The 19100-nt window shown below is 44.9% G+C and overlaps 1 long non-coding RNA gene across 2 annotated transcripts; it reads left to right on the plus strand.

The window, feature by feature from the left end:
* The first annotated feature begins 738 nt into the window (after window positions 1–738).
* LOC144123417 (uncharacterized) lies at window positions 739–9943 on the plus strand. Of its 2 annotated transcripts, XR_013313089.1 has the most exons (5): window positions 739–960; window positions 1872–2038; window positions 6185–6276; window positions 8118–8216; window positions 9529–9943. It is a non-coding gene; the product is annotated as an uncharacterized LOC144123417 (long non-coding RNA). The 2 variants fall into 2 exon arrangements; XR_013313090.1 differs by lacking the exon at window positions 8118–8216 and having other exon boundaries at window positions 743–960; window positions 9529–9940.
* Window positions 9944–19100: the final 9157 nt, after the last annotated feature.

Raw genomic sequence — 19100 nt, forward strand, 5'->3', positions numbered from 1 at the left:
AGCCTTGTGATTCGGCAAGGCGAGCACAAAAACTTATTTGGCCCCTTTATCAAAGCCTTCCATGTCTGAGCAATGGTATGCAGGGGTTTGCCACGATACTTTTTCTGCATCCGCTACGATGCCTGAAGAATGGAAGAACGTGTTTTATGCTTGGGTGCTAAATGTATTATGAATGCTAAACGTATTATTAAACGTATTATTAAGCGTCCGAAGCACCACAAGTATTTGGCCAACATTCCGACTCAGTAAGTATACTCAGACACGTAATTGACGGTCCGACGACGAGTTTATTGCAGATACAAATAAGACAGTGTACCTTATAGAGTTCCCGTACATTTTTTTATCCTTTCTTTCCAGGCCCTCAATGCTCTTAAAGCATTGCGTGGCATTTGTGGCACTTACAAATATGCAATAAAAATTCGCTTATAACGCTTTCGCTAATTGCCTTCATGGCGTGTCAAGAAAACGCGAGTTCTTTGTTTTGCGCACTTATTTTTTACCTTCCAAAGCTTAATTTGCGCGTCATGCCCCCCCGGCAGTTCCGCACATGACAGTCGTACAAACAGATACATCAAAAGACAAGACAATTCGAATAAAAATGTAGCTCTGCATCTGGAATGTCAAGACGAAGTGAAACTTGGAAACATTATCGCACCAGCCAGACAAGGGATCATCTACCAGTCGCACTCCTTCGTTCTATTGTCAGAAGACAGAGCAGCTGGCGTACTTGCCAGTGCGTTTACCCTATTTCCCTTGCGCTGATTTACTTGCCAGCGTACAGCCTTTAGGCACTTCGAACATTGCTTGTGCAGTGAGTCCGGTAACATGCGCCAAAAGGCGTCGGCGGTAACGGCGTTCCTACTACTCCTTTCGTTTAGCGCCTGTAGAGCCCGCATGAAACGACACTGCGATGCAAAGTTAATTTCAAGACGTCTTGGATACAGCCCGGATGCCTGGAAGGTATGAGTATAAATTGCGCTTTGAGCGGAATAGTGATAATTCTGCCTTGGTTTTGGGGAGTTCGTATCTGCATAATAATTTCTTCATTTTCTTGGATGCGGCAGAGTAGCTTTCAGAGCACTTCCTTATCAGGCGCCAAGAACCTTTTGAAAACCCTTTTTTTTTCAATTACTGAGTCATAAGCCACCGAGATTAAAAAGCACTCTTTTGCGCAACCACTGGAAAAAAAATACGTGTTCTGATCATTTCGGATGAACTAGCAGTTGGAGAAAAAGAAGTGTGAAATGTCAGTCCTTGCAACATAATTGAAAATAAAAAGTACAGTGCTGACTTTGGTGCCAACTGTTAAGAATATAATACAACAAGCTTTTGGCATCGGGTAGCCGCGCTAGTATTTTGCATGGTTACGCAGCCAATAAGAAATCTTTCGTTTTCTTAGAAATCTTTGCGCAAGACAGCTGCGTCGTGTTTTCATTCTCAGTAAAATTCGTGTGTCTTTTTATGGCACCATTGAAGTTCCTTCTGCAGTACAAGACAATCATTGCTGGGAAATTGTGTAGTTCAAATAGAATATTTTTACCCGCCAGAGAATTCAAGCTCATTAAGTTAGTGATCATGATGAGAGAATTATGGGCTCTGCGCTTGACATCATAGGAGACTTCTGGAAACAACCTGATGTGCGATTCTTTGTATTTCATTAGCTTTATGCCTAGTATAACTTATAAAAGTTTTCTTTTTGGTGAACGTAGCCTCCTTGTCCCCAAAAAACGGCAATCAATTTGTATCGGGCACCTTCGATTTGTCCACAGTGTTCCTTTAACTGATATTTCTGGATCCGGCGCCTTAACTGCATGCTCAGATAGCATTACACATTATAAATTATTTCTGACTTAAACGCCTTTTTCTTTCAGTTAATAGAAAATGAGCGCCCACAATATCGTTTGATGTTCCACTCGCGATTGGAAGGCAGCTTACCAGCCGAAATCAAGTGTCTCTGCACCACATCATCTAGTTCTTCTCCCAGCGAAAAGTGGAAACGGAATGTCCTCTATAGCATATCGCCAAACAGCACCACAACGTAAGTTGAGAGAGTGATTCGTGAGCACTAGATATTGGCACTCAGCACTCAGACAGTTCTCGTCGGTATGTGGCCTCGTTACTATAAAGCCAAAGGTGCCAACGGTTCCGTGTACAGAAAGGCAGCACAAGTGCAGAGTTTAAATATCGTATACGCCATGTAAATAGCATTAACCCTCGAAAACTCTAGCACAAATTTGCGGTCAATTATAAAAGTAAAAACACGAAGACTGGTTCATGCAAAATTCAGTTGTGTTTGACTTAAAAGGTTGAGGCTGTTTAAAAGTAGTCGGAGGTCTATAAACTCAACTATGCGACATTTCAGGAGGAGGTCTCATGCATCCAGTCCTCATTAAGGCAGCAGCTACGCGCAATTAATTTCTGAACGAGATCAAGATCTGGCCTAAACTCTAAAATGTCTAAGTTCAATGCAACCAGCTTAGCGCAAACAAAAAAAAAGTATCAAATTCGTCAGCGAGAAGTTTCCCTGAATAGTTAGCCTATGTATAGATGTCCGCACTTAAATGGGCCTAATGAAGAAGACGCTATTTCTTTACAAAGCGCAAATATCGTGGCAGGTAGTAGGAACCTTTACAAGGGCAGGATCTCGCCGCAGGTGGCAAGGATCTTGGCGAGCAAACAGCTGGCCAGAAAAATCAGCCTAATTTTGACCCCTGCACATGCGTCCCTCCCCGGCAACGAGGCGGCCCACGTTTTAGCCCGAGCTCTCTACTTCCGGGTGACCGTGGAGCCGCCCGACTGCTGGGATATGGACGGGCGTTTGCAAAACTATACAGAAATTGTTGAAAATTACAGATTAAGCAGAAGGCTGGTGCCACCACCGGGCAAACGTTTTAACAACAGAGAGGCGGTTGCGCGGCGACGCCTGCAGATTGGAAACTTCATAAACCCGGTCTGGGCACACCATGTTCAAATGGGGGATGGGCAAGACAATAACTGCAAAAACTGTGGGACGAGGGAGAACCTCAACCACATAATTCTGGAATGTGTTAGCTCCTCAGGAGCTAAAACGAATATCGGATGTAGAGAAGGCTTCGAAGCCCTGCTGCTGAGCGAGGTCCCAGCTCTTGAGTGCCAAGCCCTCCACCTGGCCAAAGAATCCGCGAGAGATCAAGACCTCTACGCCTGGTTATAGCCGCGGAGGCCCCGGCCCCCGGCCCCCGTCTCGCGGGCCTGCGCACCGAGGGCAGGGGTTAGGGCCTCGTTATCCGGTAGAGTAATAAAATTTATATCAATCAATTAATCAACCAATCAATCAACCAATCAATCAATCTCCTCGAGCGCCATGAAAGCTCCTGCGCGCGGGCACAGGTGTCGCGTATACTAGGAAGAAGGCCGTTGCAGCGGCACCGGTTTTGTTAACGCACCACAAGCTTTTTGTGGTCGTCTATTTCGCATAGTTCTTTGCGATTTAGGTGCATCCATATGAACGCTGGCGCGATTATTTCGCTCCGTAAAAACAGAAGTGCATGGCTACTATGCGGTTACTTTGTGGAAGTCACTTTCCATCTCGCACAGGACGGAAACCTGAAGCGAAAAAATGTGTTCTTGTAAAATTGGACGGAAGGGCTTTGAACCTTCAGAAAGTGCACGACATTGTGACGTAAACACCCACAGCGACGTAACGGTAGGAGATGTAAACACGTGCGTGTGTTGAGCTGCGATGATATTTCACTCGCATGCATGACTTTTCAGGACCGAGTAGTAGTAGTAGTAGTAGTAGTAGTAGTAAACTTTTATTATTCAACAGTGAAAGGCAACTCCCCCCGCTGCACGCGGCCGGCGCGACAGGGAGTGCAGTGCCGATTTAGATGCCGGCCAGGAGGAGGTCTTGGGTCCCGGCGTCTTCTTCAGCCACTTGGACGAGCAGGAGCTGGAGCTCAGGGTCCGAGCTACGCAGCAAGGTCTCCAAGGTTTCTCTACTACCGACCCGCCCCCCGCCCCACCCCTGGGAGAGTACGGGTATGTGGTCGCCCGATAAGATTATACCATAGGACTATATGATTACACCTATCGCTCCTGGCCTCGGGGAATGTGGTTCGCCATAACTGGGTGCGGATACGTATAGTTCAACTGCCTCTCTGCTGTTTAATTTCGTGTCCAGTGGGGGGTAGCAGTCTACGATCCAATCAATATTGCTGCGTGATCTCCCCATATTTTAGCACGCGCTCTCTGTTTCCTCGGTCATCGAGGGACCCCGTAGTGGCTCGGCAGTAGAAATCACGAGCCGGTTCGTGGGCCGCCTCGTTTCTGGGGACGGCTGCGTGCGCCAGAGTCCAAAATATTTTAGTTTTCCTATCCAACTTCCTCTAGCCTAGGATTCTGGCCGCTAAGGGCGAGATCCTTTCTTTGATAAGATTTTTTATGGCAGTTTTGCTGTCACTGATGACAAGTTACGCTTCCGCTCCTACGCAAGGCAACGTGATCGCAATTTCCTCGGCAACTAAATATGTGTAGCTTATTAATATCGGTGCACTATGAGCCAGTATATCCGGCTTCTGCACTCGGCCATTTCATGCAAGTATCGAACTTGGCGAAAGTGCATAAACTCGCTGTCAGCAACCTTCAGCTGGGAGCCTGCGCATCAAGTGAAAATCGAGCGAAAAGGCTGCTTGAACTTTCGGCGCTTCTTATTAAACGTCCGTTCACGTACAGCCAACATTCTTTACCGGAACCTAGAGGGATTTATTCCCATGTACAGCAAAGCAGTACCCAGCCATCGCTGTTTATATTTACGCCTCTCGTTCCCACTTGTAATGTATCTTTTATCCTGCTCGAAAGTCATTCTTTCAAAGCCATGTTTTCTTCAATCGCTTAGCAAAATTTTCTTGCTTCCGAAAATTTTAAATCAGATATATTTTTGAGTGCCTGTATGAGGTCACTTCAAGAACAAAAATTTGATAGCGAAGGGCTGTGGCCATTAAATAATAAAGCACAATAAAATGTATCAATATATATTACATACAGCATAACTTATTGTTCATTAATTGTGAACTCGTTTTTCCTAAGTTTCTCCCACAAATGCGAATTTAATTAATTTAAGTTAAAACTAATTTGTGGCGGCAGCGATAACAAAATCGAGAATACTCAACGTCCCAATTCATCTACGCTGCCGTATGGCATGTCACGAAAGCTGCACTGCTTGCACCCCATACCACGAGAACACACGCTAGTGGTAGAGCATTAACAGGTTCACGTCCCACACACTTATCTGACTTCTAGCTCACATCACTTGAAGGCAAGAAATTTTCCGCTGGCGCACTCGTACCCACACGCGTACCCATGACGTTATTTACTTTCGGCGCAGAAGGAACGCATTTCAGCGATGGTATGTGGCTAATTTTTCGATCTGGACACCTGTCAGTCTAGTTTTTATATGCGTTCTTCGACCATATCTGCAACCGCTATGTGTACATAGCATGTTTACAATTAAAAAAGGCCACAGAGCGAACGAAATTCATTAGGAATCACGCGTAAACCATGGAAAACGAAACACGGCTCGCGTCGTCTCCGTCTTTGGCTCGCCGTTATTTACCTTCGAACGCCTCGACTCTGTTATGGAATTCCAGTAGTTTAACAGTCTGCCTAACTTAGCTGCAGCTACTTTGAGTTGTAAAAAGTAACTTAATACAAGCTCAAACGAAGCGGATGAAACTTGCAGACGCGAGACGGCCAAGCACTCCTTCCGTTTTCTTAGTCTTGCTTTCTTCAAACCGTCATTAAAAATAAATGGCTCCTTTATAATAATTCGGGTCTGTTCTTCGCTTCATTCAGCACAGTTAAGCACCAGTAGCTCCTATCTTCTCACATGTTCCGAAATGCTCCCACACCCTGAACGCTACTATTTAGTGTGGGCGTCGTCTGCTACAGGATCGTTCTAGATGGCACGCATGGCAGTTATAGGCTTCTTAAAGATTAGAGAAACGTTAACCTTGATTACGCCACTGCGCCATCTATGGAGCGTTCCATCCGAAGAGCGTTCCATCCGTTACATTCTCTTATCAGCAAGGTTCGTTCTCCTGTCTAAACTGCTTCGCTCTTCAGCTCGACGTCTGAAAGCTCTGTTATTACTTTTATTAAACGTGCGTGCTATTTCTGGTGATAATTTACAAGCGATTTCTTACAGGCTCTATGGAGCTAAAATTGTGTCGTCAAAAAAATCTGACAAGTTTTATGTATTCGATAACGTTCTGGAAACACCTTACCATACAAAGACAAGTAAGTGGAACGGACTCTTTGAATTTCTTGCTGATTTCTCTAATTGTTCTGTTTACCGCGCTGTTTACAGCCCCGACTTCATTACCAATATTGTAGTTGCAATTCTGTGTACAATGCGCGTCAGGTTCATTTGTGCAGTGCGCAACAGAGCAAAGAAAACTAATCTGAAGGCAGCTCTTGCTTTAAAAATAAGGCAACTCTATCTAATAAAGTTGGGCGTCTATTTGGCGGCACTTCACACACAATAGGTCACCATGAAAGCAACAGGCTATGATGAGACGTCGAGGATTTTCTTGCCCAAAGTCGCAGTGTAGCTCTGAAGGAAAACCGCCAGCCATATTTGATTTCATGTACCACTATACGGAGGCGCACTGGAAATTGGAGACCTAACTTAAACTGGATAACGACTGTGCGCTTACGCGCTGAAACAGCATTAGTCAAAGGAGTCCAAATTCGTGCATTCAAACTAAATGCTTCATTAAGGAACAGAAAAGGTGTCAGCTGATGTGCCCTTGAGATGAAAGACTTCGCATAGAAGGAACAGAAGGAGTTTTGCATTTGCAAGGCAATCGCTCATTCTGTCTAGAAGTGTGCCGATTTCGCGTTTGAGCATAAGACGAACTCGCCTGCCTCCCGCGAGAGTAAAATGACAAGTACACTACAGACCTCTAACTCTCTTTTTGAATGCATCCATACGGCCCCAGTATGTCTATGCACTGAAATATTTCTTAATAAGAAACTGATCCATGAGATCGTGCGTCCGTACTGAAGTGAACGGAATGCTAACGCTCTCTAGGCTCAAAATTTGGTGTCGTGGCGGGTTGCCATTTCAGAGATAGCCGGTTTCAAGGGTTGCAAGGCACGAGCACCAGAGGACCACTAACACTACTGCGCGCTACTCAGCTAAGTTAAGGGAAGGTGTAAGGGAATTCATCTATCTAAGGCAGTTAGTTACCACAGATCTGAACGTTGAGAGGGAATTAAGTAGCATTTGTGGAATAGATACGGGATGGGGTGCATTTAACAGATGCTCTTAGGACCCGAATAGCACCCTAACAATAACCTCCAAGAGTAAATTATATGAAAGTTGTTTCTTGCCAGTATTCACTTATGTGGAAGAAACGTGGAGGCAAACGAGAAAGGTTGAAACTAAACTGAGGGTGGCGCAGCGAGCATTCTAAAGCCAAGGAGAGGGCAGAGTGGGTCGGGGAATTCACGCAAGTTAATGATATCCCAGCTGAAGTCAAGAAGAGATGGGCATGGGTATCTAATGCGAAGGGAAGATAACCAATGGTTACTTATGGGCACGCAGTGAATTCCAAGGGAAAGCAAGCGTAGCGGGGAGAGTCAGAGTTATGCGGCCATTGTGGCCATATGTGATTACAAAGCTTGGGGTGACAAGATGGCCGCACAGCTGGCACGGCACACGGCTAATGGGAGGTGAAACCGAGCGGCCTGCAGTGGTCAGTAAGGCTAACGATGATGATCATCTGAATCACAATTTTTTCATCTTACTCAAACTGATAAGCGCTGTGAAGCTGTAGGATTGGCATCACTTAATTAAAAGCAAGAATAGTTCATCTGCTAAAATTTGATGACGTTTCATTACTCGTATACGCCATGGCCATCGCGTTTCTACGTAACGTTTGGCACCGACGTCGCACAATAGCAAACCGTCTTTATGTGGAAACAGCCTTTAAATTCATACTCTAGTAAACTAGCACTTTATCTAGCTTATCCAGCGCTGTATATTTGTTGTTTGCACAAGTCATGTTGTAGGAATCTCTGCGTTATAATACACATTACTTAAAGCGACTTTCATAACCTTTTTTTTTTTTCAGGTACATCTATGACCTTCTATTTTAACGAAACGGTTAGTGACAATGAAGTAATTTATGCGAATAAAAATCGTTGCATACTCATGAACTCCAAGGAACTTGGTAAGGAATTTTCTGCTTCTGAGTTTTACTTGCGAGCCCGTTGCGTTCCGCAAGAAATCCTGGTTCCAATCGGGCCAGGTATCAGAATGATAAAATACTTAAGGGGCGCTTAATAGCATTAAGCGCTTACAATGCGTTCGCATTATAAGTTTCTGAGCGCACTTTTTTTAATTATAGAAATGTTGCCGTTCGTTTTGGGCTTTAAGGCTGCCTAGTCAGATGTGGCGTTTATGTGAACTTGCAGAGGGGTACCATGAGGCAGGGAGCAGGCTCATTTTAGCCGTAGCTATTTATTATAGATTGCGAGAGAGTGTCGACCTTGTAGGTTTTTGATCTCGACTGGAGGTTCATTCTTCTTCTTACTCATCTTTTAATTCCTTTTTACTAATTTCGTAATCATTCCTCATCATTTTAATTTTTGTAGTCATACTTAGTCATTTTCATTTTTCTGAGCCATTCTTGGTCATTATCTGTTTTAAAAATTCATTTGTTTAGATAATTTTTTCATTTTATTCTTTAGGGTCGTTCTTCCTATGGCACCTTTCGGCCTCTCCCTCCTCTCCCCTACAATTGTAGGAGGCGATTTCTATCTGTCCACTTTGCAACCTGCTACCGTGGCAGGTTGCTGTTCCGTGTACACAACCTTACATATGCCGACGCCAGTGGGTGCTCACAATGGGGTTCTGATGCTGACGCATTGTTAAACGGGATAGAAAATGATCCAACGCATTTAGGAGTATCTTGTGACAACAAAAGCGCTTCTTCTAATAGGACATCTTACCCATGTTTTAACCATTAAACATACTGTAGTCAGCCTTACGTACAGTTTCTTTAGTTTCGAAGATAAGGCTCTAAGATGACCTTATGGGTAGTGTGAGCTCATGAAGCAATGGTGCAGGGTTTGTGAATTAACACAGCGCTTATGACATGGAATCACAGGCGCAAGATCGTTACGGCGTTTGGCGGCCACATAGTTATATCGTCATAATTTCTGCATACAGGAGTGGACAGTATAACTAGAACCAGCAAACTGGAAGCCAAACTCTAGACCCGGCCCGATCAAGAGAATGGTTCTTAGTTTGCAGATAGCTTATCTCCCGCGCGCTGGGCCATTACAGAGCCATTCAAAGAACAGTTCTTACGTGCTAAACGCAATGGCAATCAGTATTGTGACTTCCTGTCGTGATCTTTGCTTCCACTTCAATGCCAGCAATTAAGTTCTGAGGCAGAGTATATTTGTATAATGCGTGAGCAAACGATTTTGAAGGTGGTGGTTTACATTATATATTATAAAATGCATCTTGTTTTTCAGGTTACCACGTCTGGGTGTATACTGCTTATTACAAAGAGAAAAGAGTGATACCTTACGAGTGCGTATTTTTCTACGAAGCTTGCACTGAGGATGAAAAAATATGGGTGTACAAGGACTGTCCAAAGTCTGAACACTGTTTACATCCAGACGAAGAGCAGTCTAAGAAAGCATTAGTAACTGCATCGCTTAATCAGAACACCAAGCCACAGATATAAAAAGGGGGCTTGCATTTCGCCTTCAAATCGGTGATTTTATGCTTCTGTTTCTTTTGCATTATTTTGAATGAAGCTCCACAACAAAACACACTAAAGCAAACATCTTAAATAGTACGTATATTCAAACGCATTGAGTCCCTCGAATTCATTGCAGTTACTATTAACGTATACGGAGCGTTGCAGATCGCCCCAAATGCCGAACGCGAAGCATTGTGGCATCAAATAGTGACAAGAATAAACCTCACTTCAGCTTTCGTGCAGAGACTCTGCTGCTGTTGTTGTTGACTTCATAAAATGGCACATACCCATTAGAGGGATTGGCCATAACCAGGGGCCTGCTGTTATTGTTGGTATGCCCAGTATGCTCTTCTTCCTTGCTTTTGTTATTGGAAGCAACAAGAGAACGCAAGGACAAGCAGGCAAGAAAGAAGATGAAGAGATGTCAAGGATGCTGGGTGCTTATATTTTGTCGTAATCTCCTTTGGAAATCTTCTTGTTTATGCCACTACACCTTGGTCAATCCCCTCATATGGGTATGTGCCATGTTTAAAGAGGAAGAAGGAGAAGATGGTGTGTAGTTTATGGGAGTTTAACGTCCCAAAGCGACTCAGGCTATGAGGGACGCCGTAGTACAGGGCTCCGGGAATTTCGACCACCTAGGGTTCTTTAACGTGCACTGACATCGCACAGTACACGGGCCTCTAGAATTTCGCCTCCATCGAAATTCGACCGCCGCGGCCGGGATCAAACCAGCGTCTTTCGGGTCAGCAGCCGAGCGCCATAACCACTGAGCCACCACGGCGGCCGAAGAAGAAGAAGCTGAACATTTTTTGCTGGAGCAATCTGCGCCCACAATGGACAGGGTATATTAGACTTAAAAAATCTGGAGGGGACGCTTAAGCTGCGTCTTAAGGGTACGACACGATGGCCTTATTGGGCTAATGCATATATGTGCGGAATTGGTAATTCTCTACTTTACATTCATAGATCCCTGGGAGTCCTCATACCCTTCCTGGCGCAGTGGTGCAGCGGTTGAGCGATGCGCCACTGCCCTGCGTTGGCAGGCGATGCCACCAGAGAGGCTTGTGTGACCCAGGTTGCTCTTCCCGAGCACCCTCTTGTGACAAATTTTTTATTTAACTGCCACCTGTCACGGTGGTCAGTTTGCTCACAATCCAGTGGGCAGGTTGGGATGTGCCACAGTCTCACGTGACCTCGGTGAACTACCTAAATTGTATGTAGCGCTGGTTGCTCCGGCTGCTCCGGCTGCGAGGCTTCAAACGGTCGCCGACGCCGACGCCGGACAATGTTTCCCCACATGGGAGTACTCAAGCTCTCGCGTTAAAACGTCAAATCTCCTGCCTATCTCAAAAACTGCGGTGTTACATGACTGTTACCTTCTCCTCTGACCAAGATAACACGAAGGCAATGTGAAAAAATCCGATTTACATCCAATAATTGCTCCTAAGTGTACTGTGGCGACAACGTATTTCGTAGCAAATGGGCAGGTTTGCCAATTGTTGTTTCATCTCGGGAAGCTTAGCAAGAAGCAAAACACAAATTCTGAGTAGAGTGAGGAAGGAAGCGCTAAGATGCCTAGTCACGGTTTAGGCCAAATCACGTCTTGGCTGGTATCGCAAAGGTAACGATGAAATGTAGTTATTGACCAAGTCAAAACGAGAGTCTTCTGTTTGAATACGGGACTACCGCTGGTCCGTTTATTGTAAACAAGAAACAAATAGGATCTCCTAAAAGTAAATTTTTTTTTACTTGGTTGGTTACTGCGTTTCATCGCTAAAACTTAGCTCCCTATTGTGCAGAGCATGTGCACTTAAGGAGCGTAATTTTTTTCTCAATGCGAATCTTTTGAGTGTGCGAATCTAAAGCTGCCTTTTATAATGAATGTGCCACGAATGGTGCGAAATTGAGAGGCTGCGTGCTTAAGGCGAAATCCAAATTGAAAACGGCGGTAATTACTTTCATCTTTTGCTGAGAGGGGTCTCGGCAATACTAGGTTCATTGTGGCGCAGCTATTGCAGCAAACTAAAATACCTGTTACCATTCTCTTGTTTACTTACGTCGAGGTGGCAGCTTGGGACAATGCGGTGACGACGAGCAGTGTTTACACAAACCCTGCAGGAGATGAGGGTTGCGCTGCCTGCGCTATGTTCATTAGTGTATCGGCTCTTCCTAATGCGCTGCTGCCTGACTATCAAAGTAAAATAGCGAGTAGTTTCTCAAGGAAAGCATTAATTATGCCGGGCTTATCTCGTGCTGAAAGGTGGGGTGAGAAAAGTACAACGTAAGTCTTCGCACGAAACTTCTTAAGTCATTCCAGTGCTTTGTCGAGCGAGAAAGCACGGCCATGCGTAAGGTGGGGCCCCGAAGCCAAACAAACTGGCACAGATGATACGGCGACAGACTTAAGTGCGTGTGTTTTCGTTATATCTGAAGTACTCACCCCGATTAAATTTCACTTTTCTAAACGTTACCTTAATAAATTCTAATAGCCCGTTGGGGAGCAACTGCTGCGCTCCATATCATCTGTGTATTCAAGTTATTATTACCTAGTGTAAAAAGATCATAGAGCAGAAGCCTGCCCTGTTGGGACACACAAAAAAACAGCACGCGTCAAAGCAGCGCACAAAAAATAGCACAGCAACAAAACAGCACAAGGAAAAACGGTACAGCGACAAAACAGCGCTGGGAAAAATAGCATGACGACAAAACTCCACAGCTAAAAAAAAGCACGACAAAACAAGAGCACAGGGAGCACACAACACATCGAAGTACGGTGCAGTGCTGCTGGATGGGTGAACTATCATAGCCATAACCGCAAACGGTAAATCACAACACATGCGGCAGCGACCTTTGGAGTCATCGTTTCACTGGTTCATTAAAAAACAGGGCAGGCTCATTTATTGAGTAACAGCGTTGCTTGAACGCTGCATATTGCAGAACTAGTGGTTTTGTAGTCCTTGCTTGCTTAGCTTCAATTATCTAGTTTCTGTTTCCATGGCTGCTTCTGGTGCATTACGTGCCGCCGCACGCAGGAGCTTCCTTTTTCAACTGTTAGACAGCATGCATGGCGTCTCTCGCTTGATTTCGCTCTTTCACATGTCATAGCACTCTCCCGCTTTTCCAGCTGCCGCGGTGGCTGAGTGGTTATGGCGCTCGGCTGCCGGCCCGAAAGACGCGGGTTCGATCCCGGCCGCGGCGGTCGAATTTCGATGGAGGCGAAATTCTAGAGGCCCGTGTGCTGTGCGATGTCAGTGCACGTAAAAGAACCCCAGGTGGTCGAAATTTCCGGAGCCCTTCACTACAGCGTCCCTCATAGCCTGAGTCGCTTTGGGGCGTTAAAACCACCATAAACCATAAAATATCCTGCTTTTCAGCGGCCATAGCTAACATTCGCGGCGATGGCGACTTCGAAAACATAGCGAGAGAGGCTACCAGTTAGAACAGGGAGAGTGAGAGGCTGCTGCAATGGCTTAGTGCTTCGTGGCATCTAAAAGCTTAGTCCGTCTCTGGTTCGAATTCAGATTGATGTATTATCATTTTTTTTCTGCTTCGTACTGTTCAGACGCAAAACTTCTGAAAACCTGCGTTTTTTAGGTTTTTCTTGTGGTTCCTGAGCAAAAGGGTGAAATTTGTCGAATATTGAAGTTTCAAAGAAATTGGCTTCCAAGCAAAAAAGTGGCTTTGGTTAAATGCCACAAAAAAAAAATGATGTTTCGAGATAATTCTCTTCGAAGAGAAGAAAACAGCTTAAATATAAAATTACACTCAATAAGTGCACGCTGATGGGTGAATTTTCACGGCAGCTGAGTAGCTCATTTCGCAAAGTAAAGTAACCGCCGGTAAGCCTCGGACAACCAGTGCGCAGCGTTCTGGTTAAAAGCAAACAACCTGAAAATGTCAGGCGGGCAATCCTGCCATCGTTAAAAGTAAAATGCATCTTGAAACCACGCAAAAAAGACAAGGACCGAAGAAGAAACTAACAGGACAGATGCGTTCTACTAATAATTACCAACTAGCCCGTCTCTCTCTATTATACTTATTAAAAGTAAGCATCACATACTGCATATTTTCAATGAGGTCGCTGCCGCATGTGTTGTGAATTACGGTTTGCGGTTATGGCTATGATAGTTCACCCTCCAGCAGCGATGCACCTTACTCCGATGTGCTGTTCTCTCGTCGTGCCGCTTTTTCCATGTGCTCTTCTGTCCTCTTGCTGTTTTTCGCTTTGCTGTTTTTGTCGCTGTGCCGTTCTGTCCAGCGTTCTGCTTTGACACGTGCTCTTTCAAAGAAGCCGAGCACGAAACCATGCGAGAGCTCGAACCCATTTTAAAATCGATAAGTACCCGGCGGCATTCTGGATCGTAGCCCACACCTCCCACATACAAGATAGATGCTGAAACCACAAGGCCGCCGCTGCGGTGCTGCAATGAATTTCGCCTCTGCAGAGATTGGTTATCAGGACATGAAAGGCGCAGTAATTGGCTCACTTCTCGATGGACACCTGAACCTCGCCGTGAGAGGGCTTCCGGCTAGGCCAGTCGTTTTGTCTCTAAGAAGATGCCGCTTCGCCGAGAATGGCTTCGTTGTCAGTTTGCCAAGTCGACGTGGAATCCTAGATCACTCAGTATAAATGCGGTAAGCGGTGCAATAGCGTAGATCGAAGGGTGAGGCAACATGCATTCCAACTGTAAAGTCATTCCGCTTTGGTAAAGCGTACGCTCCACTTTTAGACCTTCCAGCCGACTTCCTAATGCCAGATGCAGTAGTCGATTCAGCGTGTCCAGATCGGGCACAGATTCAGGAATCGTATGTTGAGCAGGCTGGACGAGCTAAGGATCAAATGAAGCATGTTTTTTCTTCCAACTTCAAAGCCCCCCTCCCGGCCCCGCTGAGCGTTGACATTTTTGAAAAGTTCAAGCACCGAGTTTTTACCTCCTGTCTTTAACAAGCTGTCGCATCGGATCTCCGGCGAACAGACAGGATTGCTCGCAAACCGTAAATATAGCCCGCACTCTATCGTCCTTCGCACGTTAATGCGTGCAGTATGGCTCTTACGCTGCTCGGCGCTTTGATCGTACTGGCTTGCAACCCAATCGAGGGACATATCTGCACTCCTTATGATGTCATTGCACGAGAACTGGAACAGGCCCCCAACGCGTGTAAGGCGAGCTCGTTCAGTTCTGACGCACTCTCCGTTAAGAAGAGAAGAAACATTGTACACCCATCCTAAAGCAGGTGCCGCAGAATGTCCGGCGAAGAAATCTGCGGCCAAGCACTGGCAGTTGCAATGTTACAATGGTTACAAGCTTTACCCTCACCTCGTACTCGGTTTATCGAGGGTGAAATACCTGAAAAATGCGCCTTTCACCCTACCTTATTAGTGCGAAATATCATACGTCATGGCGCTGTTTGGCCAAGCTGCCCTTGTGCCATAAAAATTCGCCTTCATCAGCTGTTGTCGTTTGTTGATATCAATGCTGAAGTTACGTTCACATGCCCTCACGCCCACAGCAGCATGCAGGTCTCAATGAAAAGAAAATACGTTTGCCATCGAAAACACCAAAGGTATAACCATCATTAATTGGTTTGTTCATATACGAGGTTGTGGCCAAATCCTGTTCTCGTGAGGGAGTGCGTTGTCGGTACTGGTCACCGTGGTCAGGCCGCACACCAGGCCTGACTATGCAATTCCATCCATTTCATCGCCTGACTTAGCACGGCAATGTCACCAGCGAATCGCTGATTACTAAGTTATTTTCCATTATCTCTTATCCCCAACTGTTCCCAATTCAGGCCTCGGAATACCTCCTGCAAACAGGCGGTGAATGGCATTGGCGAGCTCGTGTCTCCCTGCCTGACGCCCTTCCTTATTGCATTTTATTGCTACCTTCATGGAATTGTGCAGTTGCTGTAGAAATATTCCGCTGTATTCCCATAAAGCACTTCTACACCCTGTTTCGCAAAACCTGCATGACTGCTGAGACTTCTACTGAGCTAAATGCTTTCTCGTAATCAAAGAACGCTATATATAGGTGTTGGTTATACTCTGCGCATTTCTCCACCATCTGATAGATTCTGGATTAACGCTGATGGCTGCTGATTGATTAACGCAAAGCATCAGAACTGATCCATTACGTGCATCAAGAAAGCACTTCTTTCCGGAAAAATACGTTCCGCACGAACAGACTTAAAGTGGCACTCATTAAAAGGGACGCTGAGGCGGTTTTCATATGTTCTAACCTGCTAGAGTATTGAAGTAGACTCGTTGATCACCTCTGTGGAGTTATTTTTTTTTAATTTTGGCTAAAGCCCCGGTGTAATCCCCAAATGAAAGCGCGCCGTTCAAACCTCCCGCTTCGGTGCTCACTAAAAAGGCGCGGTTGATCGAAATAATTACAAAGCATTCCACCACGGCATGCATCATAGCCCAGATGCATAGATTTTAAGTACGTAAAATGTCCACAGTATGTTAGAATATTGATTTCATCACAGTTCAAAAAGCGTGAACTGACTGATTTAACTGCTTTTTATATTATAGCATGCACTGAGTAGAACACTTTTTACATTAGTAAGATGAGCTTTCGGGCAAGTTGGTTGCTTAGCTTCAACATAAGTGCAGCGCGAAAAAAGACGAAGAAAATGGAAGAAAAACACTCACGACACGGATAATCGCGATTGTCCGTGTCGTGAGTGTTTTCCTTCTATTGTGTTCCTCTTTTTTCGCGCTGCAGTTATGTCGAAGAAAGACTTTTTATGTTTAGCCTTTTCTGTGTCTCCGGAATACAGCTTATGAGCGAGAACTTATGCCGACAAAGAGCGAGATATGCTTTGCGATTCGTCGAATTTGTTATCGCTATAGCCGCACAACATAACATTTGGTATCAATAATAAAAGTTTTGACGAGAAAGTAAAGAACGCAAACAGGCTGAACAATCACGGGGGGGGGGGGGGGGGGGGGGGGTCATTTGACCCTTAAAAGGTCGTCATTTGTTTTCTTCATTTGAAGAAAGGTGATCACCATGCTGCCATTCACAATTGATCTCCAAGCAGGGCAAAGCACTCACTGCACTTTCGGGCAAGTTATACGGAAATAAAGCGCTAACTTCTTGTTGTTCCTTAACTAAGGCGCCAAATCAGCAGTGTACAGCATGAATGGAAAAAAAAATTGTGGTACTTTTTTTTCTTCATATCGCAGTCATTGTCGCAATCGTGTCTCGTTATGTTGTGATTTTTTTTTCTTACTTGAGGTGCTGAGACCATGTTCACAACGCGTCTGTACTGCTGCATGTTTGGAACGATCACGTTGACCTTGTGGCTAACAAACTGTCTAAGGCCGTTGGCATTTTATGTCGACTGCGATATTTTATGCTTTTTTAAAGCAAATGCTGTATAACGCACTTTTTTCTTCTGTTGTTGATTACTGTTTACTGGTCTGGGGTACCACATCTTTCACTAACATCAACCGCTTGCATCGTTTACAAAAGAAAGCTGTTAGAAATATTGTGAACGCTCCTCGACTCGAACATTCTGCACCAATTTGTGAAGAACTAGGCATCATCCCACTTCCTCAGTTATACAAAACATTACTTCGCAAACGATACAGGGCAAGCGTCATTAAAAACAACTGTTTTATGTTACAGCTGTCAAGATTACAGTGTAAACATTCTATGTATTCAACTAGAACAAGTTTGAAATGGTTGTTACCTAGGACGCGCACAAATTATGGCTGTCAAATGTTGCGCTTCACTCTCCCACATTTATTAAATGATGAATCAGAGTTGACGAACAACTGATTGATAACTGTACTACCTCATGCCCTAAATGTTCGAATGTTAATCCATGATCTTCTCTGTATCAACTTGGTTTCTTTCTTTCTTTTGTTGTTTATGTGTGTCACTACCAAACTGCCTCTGTAGGGTGCGTCGGCCTCGTCAAGCCTCATCACTGGCTTTTTGCCGGCGCACCCAACATCCTGATGATGTTGAATAAAGTATTGAAAGAAAGTAAAGAAAAGGTCGTGTCACTAGCTATAGTGGCTAAATTGGTTATATACTCCAAGTCACGATGTCCACAGTAGCTGCCGTTGCATCAGCTACCGCGCTGCACTCTACAGTTACACTCACCATCTCAACAGTCTCGACAGTCATGTGTTGTAACTCAAAAACAACTTCACAAAATCGCCGTAGATGTTGCGGCGTGCATTATTTTGGCTCTGGGGCAGCCCTGAAAGTAACCTAATATTAAAGTGACGATCAATTCCATGCCGCATTAAAAAACGTCACCTCCTTTCAGCGAGACAACCGTTTGAGATAGTTGCTTGTAGCATGACATAATTGGCGCAAAAGCGTACTGGCACGAAAAAACAGAGACAAACACATATATGAGGCAGGACTGACGTCAGTCCTGTCTTGTGTGTTTGTCTCCGTCTTTTCGCGCCAGTATGCTTTTGCGCAAATTATGTCACCTCCTTGCCTGCAATGCGGGCGGGAATACTATGACAATTACGTGTTCCCTCCATGCTGATCCATACTATCCTTATTTGCTTCTACTGACAAAAGTGAATATTCCAGCTGTGGTGCAGCCACAATGCTGAGAACGAAATAGAGCTCGCTTCTCGTGAATCCCTGGCATCACCGTACAAAAAAAAAGGAAAGGCCATGAAGTGCCAGCGAGAGGCTGCGCTACCGTTGGTCTGCACTCGCAAAGGTGGGAGTAGTGAGGTCGACCTGACTGGTAGGCTATTTTATATTTATTTCAGTCCTGAACCACCCACAGTGACAAACTACCGCAGCTCTAGCATCCAAGACAATTTTTTCTAGACAAAATGTTTTGTTGTGTTAGTAGATATGACTTCCTGACTTCAGTCAGTCAATCGATCAGTTTATTTCGGACAACATTACATGGTGTCCGCGGAGAAAGGCTAAAGGAGACTTCTATCCTGACGAGGCCTATCCTCAGCATTACACATCGAAGCAGATAGCACGCAGCAAACATAGTGGTAAAGGAATTCAGCACAGTTATACAGTAAACAAGACCTAGACACTAGTTAGGCGAAAAACGGAGAGAAAATGCAGCAAACGAACAGCAGTAGGTAGTGCGGTAAATACAATCCCACCATTGGTAAGGCGGCAAAAATGTAAGAAAACATGCATTCCCACAGAAGAGTTGGAATACAGTAGAGAATAATCAGCAATGAAGAAAGGGACAAAACCGATGAGTGATGTATTAAACAGGCAATGTTGTTGATATTCATAATAGGATGCTGCGCGGAAGCGTTCAAAAGACGGTCCATTTTCTTTTTGAATTGGCCAATAATTGCACTTTCCTGGACACAAG

This window comes from Amblyomma americanum, chromosome 3 (genome assembly GCF_052857255.1).
Source record: "Amblyomma americanum isolate KBUSLIRL-KWMA chromosome 3, ASM5285725v1, whole genome shotgun sequence".
NCBI classification, from domain to species: domain Eukaryota; kingdom Metazoa; phylum Arthropoda; class Arachnida; order Ixodida; family Ixodidae; genus Amblyomma; species Amblyomma americanum.